The sequence below is a fragment of the Megascapheus bottae genome, chromosome 1, assembly GCF_031878675.1.
Source record: "Megascapheus bottae isolate mThoBot1 chromosome 1, mThoBot2.hap1, whole genome shotgun sequence".
NCBI lineage: Eukaryota > Metazoa > Chordata > Mammalia > Rodentia > Geomyidae > Megascapheus > Megascapheus bottae.
This window is the reverse complement of record NC_143509.1, coordinates 53715748-53726948: the sequence shown is the minus strand read 5'-3', so window position 1 is coordinate 53726948 and position 11201 is coordinate 53715748.

The following is an 11201-nucleotide window of genomic DNA, read 5'->3' as shown; positions in this document are numbered from 1 at the left end:
TGGCGAGCCGGGGTTCTTTCCCCCAGCCACGCCCTGAGCCCCCGATCGGATTCGGCCCGGGTTCGGGCTCCTTTTGCTTGCAGTCCCTCCTGGGCAAGCGGCGCCCGATGCACAGGACGACGGCACCGAAGCACTTCTCGGCCATACTAATTTCTTTCTTATTTTATTTGGAGACCTAGCCCAGCTCGGCGGTAAACTCCCGATGCGCCTGCTCAGCCAGTCGTGCTGGGATTCCAGCTTGCCCCCGACACCCGGCTCTCCACAAGAATCCTTCCCGGGCTAAGCCTGTGGTTCGGGGTCGAGCGCTGGCCCAGCCGGCACCCCCACCCTTTCATTCCCGAGCTCTCGGTTTGCGTCACCGCGTGCGGCCGCAGCCTGGGGGCGGGGGTCCCGCTGCCCCTGCCCGCAGCGCGCCGGCCGCAGGGACCGGAGGGAGGGCCCTGGGTTCCGGGGAGTCCGGGTGCCCGGCCTTCCTGGAGGGCAGCGCGGAGAGCCCCCCCTTCCCGCCCCGTGCCCCGCATCGCGGTCCCCGCCGCGCCGGGCTGCGGCACCGCCACCCCGCCTCTCCCGCTGCGGGACCCCGCCCGCGCCGCCCCCTGGCGGAGCCCGCCTTCCCCTGCGCATCTGGGGGCTGGGTTTTGTTTTGATTGTTGTTGTTGTTGAAGATCTGGAGCAGAATTCCGTGCTCGCGCTCTGCAGGCCCCACTCACATCTGCAGGACACGAGCTGCCCTGCGGGGTTCGCCTTTACCGCATCCCCGTCCAGCCTCCAGCGCCCCACGCGGGGCGGGGGTGGGGCCGTCGTCACGGAGCGTCAGGGACACCTTGCTCCTCGCTGTCTCCCACCGCGTCCCGCCTCGGGGCCCGTGGGCCCGGGCTGTGGGCGCTCCACCCTCCCTCACCACCGGGAGGCGCGCTTTGCTTCCTTGAGATGGTGAGTATGTGCCTCGGTAAACCTTCATCTTCTTTTGTCCCAAACCCTGCTTTCATTATTGTTAAGTTCACGTCAAACTAGGGGTGAGGGTGAGGGGCCACATTTATTATCTCCAAATTTGGTGCTCAATGCAGAGCTCAAGGAAGCTCGGTACCCGGACATGTGAGCGCCACATGTGAGACCCCCGGACTCCACCCATGTGGGGACCATCTTCCTGTGGACGTTCCAGCCTCCCAGGGGACATGGTTTTATGGCACTATTTGGAGTGGAAGTCATAGGCTACACACACACACACACGCGCGCGCGCGCCAAGCTGTAATGTCAATAAAGATTTTTCTTTTTTTGTACTGGGCTTATGAAGATTCATCCCAAAGTTCTCTTAGATGGAATAAACCTGGTGTCTTCCATGAAAAACATAACATGTAAAAATGAGAATCTGCGGGGAACTGGTGGTTCATGCCCATAACCCTAGCTACTCAGAAAGCTGAGATCTGAGGATCGTGGTTCAAAGCCGGCCCAGGTACTAAAGTCAGTGAGACCCTTATCTCCAATGAACCACCAGAAAACCGGAAGTGGTGCTATGGCCCAAGGGGTTGGGTGGTAGCCTTGAGCTGAAGAGTTCAGGTACAGTGCCCAGGCCCAGAGTTCAAGTCCCATGACCAACAAAAAAACAAAACAAAACAAAAAACCAAGAACCCAAACAAAATATCTAGATTACAGATGCGAACCACCAGTGCTCAGCTTTAAAAAATAAAAATTCTGGGATTGGGAATGTGGCCTAGTTGTAGCTGCTCGCCTAGTATGTACAAAGTTCTAGGTTCGGTTCCTTGGTGCCACATACACAGAAAAATCTGGAAGTGGTGCTATGGCTCAAGTGGTAGAGCTCTAACCTTGAGAAGGCCTGAGGACAGTGCTCAGGCCCTGAGTTCAAGCCCCAGGGCTGCCCCTCCCCCCACAAATAACGTTCTGTAAGAACATTTCCTTTTCCTTTTATTTCTCTGTGTCCTGCCTCTCTCCTACTGTCCGCCCATGTGAGGGCACTCAGGAATGTGTGTACACCTCACTCCTCTCCTCAGGTCACTGCCATGGCAGTGACTGAAGCCTCCACATGAAAATGTGAGCTGACCAAGGCCTCCATCCACCATGTGCTTCAGCATGGGCATCTGGAAGCCAGAGCTTTAGCTTCCACTTAGAAGCCTGTTCTTCCTCCTCCCACCGGAGGGCACTACTTTTTTCTTGAGACAGCAGTGTGTATTGGCTTCATTTTGCCTGGCAGAATTTACAAACTTCTTTCTTTTCTCCATGCTCTAATTATTTATAAATTGACCTAAGTTTAGGGGGGCAAAATTGTGATCTCATCACTAGGGGTTCCTGTCACAGGAAGCTGGCTCAAATGGGAGGTGCTTTTATGCCTCTTGTCCACCCAGGGTCCAACTTTTCTTAGCATGGCAGCCTTTTCCAGCAGAGCACTGACAAGAAAAGACTCCGATCAGGTCTGGTGGCTCACACACATAGTTCTACTACTTAGGACGATGAGATCTGAGGATCATCGTTCAAAGCCAGCCAAAGCAGAAAAGTCCACGCTTATCTCCAGTAAAATAGCAAGAAGACACATAGAAGAGCAGAGGGCCTGTGTGGATGTATGGGACAGGATGGTGGGGATGAGGATGCTTGGGTAGCTCTTGGGGACAGTGGAACTCAGACAGCAGCAAGGAACCAAGAGACCTTTATTGGGGTTTAGGTTCCCTACCAGGAAACTACATTTTCTGTAGTGAAATTTCTCTAAGACAGTTATTAGAAATCATTTAATGTACACCTTAACTTGTTCTTGCACTAATGAGGGGCCAAGACATGGCGCCAAATTCTGTTTGTGTCTCCGGGCTGGGATCCCCCTCCTTTCCCAGTAGAAGGAAGGAAAAGTGCCCCCCACCCACACTTCAGATGAAAAGCTCCCGCCCTGCAGGAGAGCTGAGCTCCAGCCTGTCTCCGCCTCCCTGCTCTGACCATTTCCATCACAGACCCTTCCTTTCCCTCCTGTTTGAAATGGGGAAGCGCCTGGTGCTTCCCTCCGCAGAGACGTTTGTAAAATACAATTGCAGAGAATATGATTCCCGTAATCAGAAAGACGCTCGTGTCGCGGGTCCTGGGAACTCGGGTGGACCCGGGCAGCCAGGCCCTCGGCCGGGGCCGCGCCGCCGCGCCGCGGCCAGCAGGTGGCAGCACGGATCCGCCCGCCGGCGGCCGGGCTCGCTGGAGTCTCCAACAGCGCCGCCCGCCTCCCTCCTCCCGGCGGGTCAGACCCTGCGAGTGATTGGCAGTTTCCTGGGGTTTTCCTAACGCTTGGCGTGTCTCCTGGGCCGTTTCCGTCTAATGTCTGCTAAACACTGACCCATTCAGTGGATTCACCGCAGGGGCTCCCTGCCAGCCTTTGGGGTTTTCTGCAGCTCAGGAGGCGGCCTGACCATGGCGCGGAGGAGGGGGGTGGAGGGAGGGGGGGCCAAGCCTGCTGCCCACCCAGCGCCCAGCAGCACTGGGGGGGGGGGGGCTGTGCTGTACCCCAGATGAGGTGCCTCGCCCCCTCTCCCTGGCCCAGATCTGGTGTGAGGAGCAGACCCAAGCCTCAGTGGAGCCCGTGCTGAGCCCCCAGACATTTCCCAAGAGGCTCCCAGGACGTGGCGAGCCCGTGACCCCACCTGCAGGGCCTTGCTTCATGGTCCCCTTGAGGCCCCCAGCGTTGTGAAAGAAGTTGGGAAACATGGGAAAGATCTCAGATCATTAACAGGATTGACAGGCCACGGGAGGGCGGGGCGGGGCGCAGGCGGCCCTGGCCAGGGGACCCCCTGGGTGGGCCTGAAGCTCAGCAGAGCTGGGCTTCTACCAGCTTGCTTTCCTTCTCTTTCTAGTCTTCTTTTCTTCACTTCTTTACTCACTCCCTTCCTTCTCTCTCTCCGTTTCCTTTTTTCCCCCCTCCCTTTCTTTCTTTGTAGCCCAAGCCAACCTCAAACTCAGGCTCTTCCAGCCTTAGCTCCCCATGTTCTAGGGTTATAGGCATGCAGGAGGGCACCCAGATCCTTAAGGAGATTTCTTTTTTTTTTTTTTTTTTTTTTTTTTTGCCAGTCCTGGGCTTGAGCTCAGGGCCTGAGCACTGTCCTTGGACTTTCTCAAGGCTAGAGCTCTACCACGTGAGCCTCAGCACCACTTCTGGCTTTTTCTATGTATGTGGTACCGAGGAATGGAACCCGGGTCTTCGTGCATGCTAGGCAAGCATTCTACCACTAGGCCAAACTCCCGGCCAAGGAGATTTCTTTTTCCTGTGCCAGAGGCAGAATCTAGGACATTATCTATGCTAGGTGCCTGTCCTACCCCTGACTACCTCTCCTCAAGGAAGTGTTGTTTTAGAGGTTATCCTCCACAAATAGAAAACTGGTCCCATACTAAGAAATCAATATAATTTACCATACCAAGGCATACTAAGAAATCAATATAATTTACTATACCAAGGCATCAAAACTCAAAAGTTGAAAAATAAAAACCCTCTGATCATTTGTATAGATTCAGAAAAATTAAAATATTTATTCTTAGCCAGGTGCGTGGCTCATACCTGTAGTCCTAGCTACTCATGAGGCTGAGATCTGAGGATTGCAGTTCACAGACAGCCCAGGCACAAAAGACCAATTAACCACCAGGAAACCAGAAGTGGTGCTGTGGCTCAAGGGGTAGGATGGTAGCCTTGAACTGAAGAGCTCAGGGACAGCACCCAGACCCAGAGGTCAAGCTCCATGACCCACTATATATATACATATATATTTAACAAACACTCTGAATCAAACAGGAGTAGGTATATATTTCTTCAGTGTGATAAGGTAAATTTAGCTTAGCATGGAGCTCATTGGGAATACAATAAAGTTCTCCCTAAGTCAAGAACAAGCAAGGTTTGTCATCATTTCATAGCTATTTTTTTCTTTTATATTTGCCTGAGTTTGGTCAGAAATAGAACACAGAGAGAAATCAGGAAGAAAATCTGCCAGAAGCTAGTGGCTCAGGCCTATAATCCTAGCTAAACAGGAGGCTGAGATCTGAGGATCCCAGTTCAAAGCCAATCTGGGCACCAAAATCCATGAGACTCTTACTTCTAACTAACCACCAGAAATGGTGCTGTGGCTCAAGGGGCAGAGTACTAGCCTTGAGCAAAAAAGTGTCTAAGGACAATGCCCAGGTCCTGAGTTCAAGCTTCAGGCAAGAAAAAAAAAAGATGAGCTTTCAAGTCAAGAAAAGACATGGAGAAATCTTTTTTTTTTTTTTTTGCCAGTCCTGGGCCTTGAACTCAGGGCCTGAGCACTGTCCTTGGATTTTCTTAGGGCTAGAGCTCTTCCACTTGAGCCACAGCACCACTTCTGGCTTTTTTTCTATGTATATGGTACTGAGGAGTCAAGCCTGGGTCTTCATGCATGCTAGGCAAGCACTCTACCACTAGGCCAAACTCCCGGCCCCTAGACATGGAGAAATCTTAAAATGCATGTTACCCAGGGAGCAAAGCCTGGAAAAGGCCCATCTATATCCTCTTTCTTTCTTTCTTCTTCTTCTTTTTTTTTCTTTTGGTCACTCGTGGGGCTTGAACTTTGGGCCTGGACGCTGTCCCTGAACTCTTCAGCTTAAGGCTACCACCCTACCCCTTGAACTACAGTGCCACTTCCACATTTCTGGTGGTTAATGGGAGATAAGTGTCTCAAGGACTTTAGTTCTCAGGCTGGCTTTGAACTGTGATCCTCAGATCTCAGCCTCCTGAGTCGGTAGGATTACAGACATGAGCCACCATGCCCAGCTATATCCCTTTCAAGTATAGGATAGTTTTAGAAGGAGCAAAACTGTGAAAACAGTAAAAAGATTAACGACCACTCCTGGAAGGAAGAAGGGTGGGGCGGGAAGGACTTCAAGGGCAGTGACTCCATTCGTGTGTCCTCACAACGGTGCTCACACGCGATCACACATGTGCTTCCACGCACAACCCCAAGAGCCAAAGCGAGCCCAGGACTTCAGTGATGATCATGTGCCAGTGAAGGTTCTTGAGAGGAGCAAATGTAACACAGGTTGACATCTTACATAGCCTAGCCATATTTACCCAAAGGAAGAACTTCACCTTGAGAGACAGTAAGCACTGAGCCAGAGACTTGACGGAATTTTCTCCCATTTTTCCTTTCATGCTCACTTGGTCCCAGGGCCCCACCCAAAACTCCATGGCGTTCTTAGGCATCATCACTCTGCAGTCTGTGGTTGGTGGGATCCCAATTGTCCTTTCTTCCTTCACGACCTTGACTTTTAAGGACATTGCTCAAGTGTTTCGTAGACTATGCCTGCATTTGGGATTGCTTGAAGTCTGCAGGTCCTGAGAGTGGGGTTATGTTGGGTTTGACCCCGTGGAGGTGAAGTGCCCGCTCATCCTCGACCAGACCCCTCAGGAAGTACCTGGCAGCAACCTGACAGACGCCTCATGACTCACAGTAATCATGCGCCTTGGGCTAAGGTAATGTCTGTTGGGCATTCGCATGGCAAAGTTACCTTTCCAGATTGGATTCTGACAAAGCTGGGCACTAAATACAGCTCTTACTCAAGAGAGCTCCTCCTCTTAGAAAGAAGAGTACCAAAGAATTTGTGAACATATGTGAAAGCCCATAGAGTAATTGATAATGTCTCAAGAAATACTTCGAATCTATGCAACTACCTGGACTCTTCTTGGAGTTTTACACGCAAGTTTTAGCTTATGTTCACAGATAATATTACCAGATAAAATGATTAGTATTATATGCTGATGGTGATTTTCCTCCTCCTCCTCCTCCTCCTCCTCCTCCTCCTCCTCCTCCTCCTCCTCCTCCTCCTCCTCCTCCTTTTTCTTCTCTAGTCATGGGGCTTGAACTCAGAGCCTGGGCACTGTCCTTGAGCTTTCTCAAGGCTAGCGTTCTACCATTTGAGCCACAGCACCACTTCCAGCTTTTTCCTATGTATGTGGAACTGAGGTATTGAACCTAGGGCTTCATATATGCTAGGTAAACTCTACCACTAGGCCATACTTCTAGCCCCTTGTGAGACTCTTATCTTAAATTAACCATCAAAAAACTTCCCAAACAATAACAACAGCACAAGAAAACAGAAGTAGAGCTGCGGCTTAAGTGGCAGAGTGCTAGTCTTGAACAAAAAAAGCTCAGAGACAGCACCTGAGCCCTGATCAAGCCCTAGGACTAGCTCACATAGAGGAAAACCAAAGAACTACAAACCTCAAACAAAACCAAAATAAAACAATAACAACAACAACTAAACCTTTAGCAAGTGGGACACCTGCTAAGAGATAGTACAAGCTCTAGGACATTGCTGATAATTCTGAACTCGGGGGAAGATAAGAACTCTCCCTAGCCACCTATTTTCTGCTTTCAGTCATGATTACCATCTGTTGTCTCAGCAGAAATGTTTGCACATGGGGCCTGAGCTGTCACATGGCCAGCAGACAGCAAAGTTTCCCTAGAAAATCAGCAGCAGCAGGGGGCCCAGGGACAGTTTGGGAGACTGGCACTTCCTCAGGTCCCTCCAGCACATGTCAGCTTCCCCCAGTCTAGGCAAGGGTCTGTCCAATACAGAACTCTGTCTTGGGGAAGCTACAAGACACTGCATCAAAGCCATGCGCAGATTGGTCAACTCAGCTTTGGGATTGGGCTTTCTCAGGAAATAGACGGTGGAGAAACTGGAACACAGTGCACCATTGGTGGGATGTAAAGTGATACAGAGGCTGTGGAAGGTAGCAGAGCATTTCCTCCAAACATTAAATAAAACCTTCCTATGCCAGCACAGCCAAAGAAAAGGAGGAAGGAAAGAAGGAAGGAGGGAGGGAGGCAGGGAGGGAGGAAGGGAGAAGAGTGTGGGGGGACCCACCTGTAAGGCAGTGACTAGGGAGGCTGATGCAGAAGGATGTCAAGTTTGAGGCAGCTGGGCAACTTGGTGGCACTCTATCTCAAAGCAAAGAGCTGCGCACATAGCTCAGAGGTAGAGGATTTGCACAGCATGTGTGAGAAGCTCACATGTGTGAGATCCAGGATTTGTCTGCCTCAGTTATCTTCGAACCATAATACTCAGGTGTCAGCTTCTTGAATAGCTAGAATTGCAAGCTGGGGCTTAGGACTTACCTATTTAGTTACTTTTGTGCAGGTCCAGGGGCTTGAACTCAGGGCCTGGGTGCTGTCCCTGAGCTTTATTTGCTCAAAGCGAATGCTCTACCATTTGGCGCCACTTGGTCTGCCCTCTTTCCTTTCTTTCTTTCTTCCTTTCTTTGGAGGTGGGGTGAGGGTACTTAATTGGAGATATGATTCTTATGGACTTTCCTGCTTGACTAACTTCTAACACTGTCATCTGATCTCAGCCTCCTGAATAGCTGGGAGTATATGTGTTAGCCGCCTACACCCAGCAGGGCTGAAGTCTTTCATGAAAACAAACACTAAAAAACAATAGCTAGTGTGGTGGTAGAACCTTAGCACTCAGGAGGCTGGGCAAGAGAATTGTGAGTTCAAAGCCAGCCTGAGCTACATAAAAGGGGACGAGAGAGAGAGAGACAGACAGGGAGAGGGGGGGGGGGAGGAGAGAGAGACAGAGAGACAGAGAGAGACAGACAGCAGGAGAGAGGGAGGTAGAGAGGGAGGAAAGGAACAGTGTATGTAATAACTAAACTAAACCCAGCTATTCTCTGGGCCCTACTAGTTGAGGCAGTCTTGTAAATGAGTCTTCCCTACTATGCCTACTGCACTGCGGGGCTAGACACCTGAGGCTGTGAGACTGGAGGTTGGGCAGACACAAGCTCACTAGACTCCTGGCCCTGGAAAGTTAGGGTGAGGAGGGGAGTGGGAGCCCCACCTCACTCAGGCAATGCAGGCTGAAAAGCTGTGCTGGAAATTCTCCATAGATAAGCTTGGTGCCCAACCTGTGTGTAACTGGCAGGCCAGCACTTCTGTTATCAAGAAAGAGCCCCTGCTCCCACAAGTGCTGACCAGGCCTCTGCTATGGGGCCACCTGACCAGTGGCCCCCAGATGACTGTAGAGATGGGGAACAGATTGATAAGGGCAATTGCAGCTGGACTTCGGCTGGGGTGCCCTGAAGGCTGCAGGCAGGCCGTCCAGCCAGGACTGAGCTGGCTGCTGGATTCCCAGTGTGGCTGCCAGGGACTCGCTTAGGCCACCATGCACTAGGACCCAGCAGCTGATGCTGGAGGCTGCCTGAGCTGGTAGAGGTGGGAGGGCCAGGAAAGAAAGAGGATGAGGGTTCAGGAATGGGCTGAGTGCACCCCAAAGCTACCAGAGCCTGGCATTAGAGAACGTGACTTCTTAGGTATGCCATAGTTGGCACAGACAGAACCTGAGCCAGTCCATCCAAAACTCTTTCCTTCTGATACTTCTTTTCCTCTTGGCCAAGGGAAGGTTAGTGGAAAGTCGGAGCGCATACAGGGTAGGGGAGAGAGACTCTTGTTTTCTGTGCCAGCCCTGACCAGCAGAACAATAGCAGAGCACGGTGTGCCCCTCACAGGAGTTCGAACCCCTCTGCCTCAGACTGTGACTCAATTTGGAAATAGGGTTGTTGTTGACGCGATTGGTTGGGATGAGGCCATTAGAGTGGACTCAGATCCAGCATGACTTGTGAGACAGGAGACATGTGGACACAGGTATATTGTGAGCAGGAGACTTGTGGACACAGGTATATTGTGAGCAGGAGACATGTGGACACAGGTATTGGCAACTCGGGAGAATCAAATCACAGCGGGAGGCCAGACCACAGGAGAAAGTAATGACATCCCTTCTCAACAATTAAAGAGCATGGTGGCTGGCACTTGTCCCAGCTACCTGAGAACCATGGAGAGGAGGATCACCATCAAAGGCTAGTCTTGGATTTTATGTGAACAATAAAACAACAAACGTAGCATGACCCAACTGGTATAGCACCTGCTTAAATAAGTGCCAGTCCTGAGTTCAAACCCCAGTATTGGAAAACAAAAGCCATGCGAATATAGTGCACCAATGGCAGAAATTGCTGCCACAAGCCAAGGAGGCCTGTTGATGTGAGCTTGGACTTCCAGCTCTGGGACATGAGACATTGAGTTTCTGGGAAAATGGCACAGGTACTGCCCCGCTGCAAGGCCTGGTCACAGAAAGCCCTAGTGAAGCAAAACATGTGTCCTGGGAGACATGCCAGCCTCAGGGGCAGGGATGATGTCTGACTCTCCTGATGTCAGTACAATCCCTTTCCTTCCTTCCTTCCTTCCTTCCTTCCTTCCTTCCTTCCTTCCTTCCTTCCTTCCTTCCTCCCTCCCTCCCTCCCCCCCCTCCCTCCCTTCCTTTCTTCCTTCCTTCCTTCATGCTAGGCAAGCACTCTACCACTAGGCCACATTCCTGGCCCCCAGCACAATCATTTCTTTCTCAGCTTTGTGATCTGAGTCCCTGAAGGAGAACCAAGCTGATCAACACTTCTGGAACTTCTTCTAGAAGTGTAAGGTTTGGTTCAAATAGAAAAGAGTTTATTGTGGGGAGAGCAGACTGCGTGCCCACAATAGATGGAGGCATGTGGGGAGAGAGAAGAGAAGAAAAAAGAGGGCGGGGACTGTGGTGAGTGGGGGTGATACAGGGAAGGGTGGCTGTTGGGTCCCTGCCATTGAAGATGCTCATCTCAGCAGTGGGAGCAGGGCTGTGAGTTGGAGAAGGCTTGGTCCTGAGAGAAGCTGGTCTGTTCCATGGCCTTTCAGAAACAAGGATTGGGATGGCCAGAGCAGCCGGGGGCAGGTGGAGAAGTCACCCCAGGAGGAACATGGAGCCGGTGACACTGAGGCGCCCGTGTCCTTGACAGGGTGTGTGGCTGTCACTTTTCACCAACACTTGTCTCAAGCCCTGGGAAGTGATGGCCACAATGACCACTGACACGGGGAGGGCCACTGATTTTTCCAGTACAGAAGTTGGCCAAGGTCAAGGTCTTCACTCTTTCCTTACTCCAAAAATATTCCCCAAAGGTGTGTTACTTCCAAGCCAATGGTGAAGTGCAGTTGGTCTTCCCATGGACCAGCTCTGGGTGAAAGCAGGGATTACTGAGAAGCTGCTTGATCTTGAGCAATTTGGTTTGTTTTTGTTTTGTTTTGTTTTTGTCAGTTGTGGGGCTTGAACTCTGGGCCTGGGTGTTGTCCCTGAGCTCTTCAACTCAAGGCTACCACCCTACCTTTGGGCCAAGCCCCACTTCCCATTTTCTAGAGGTT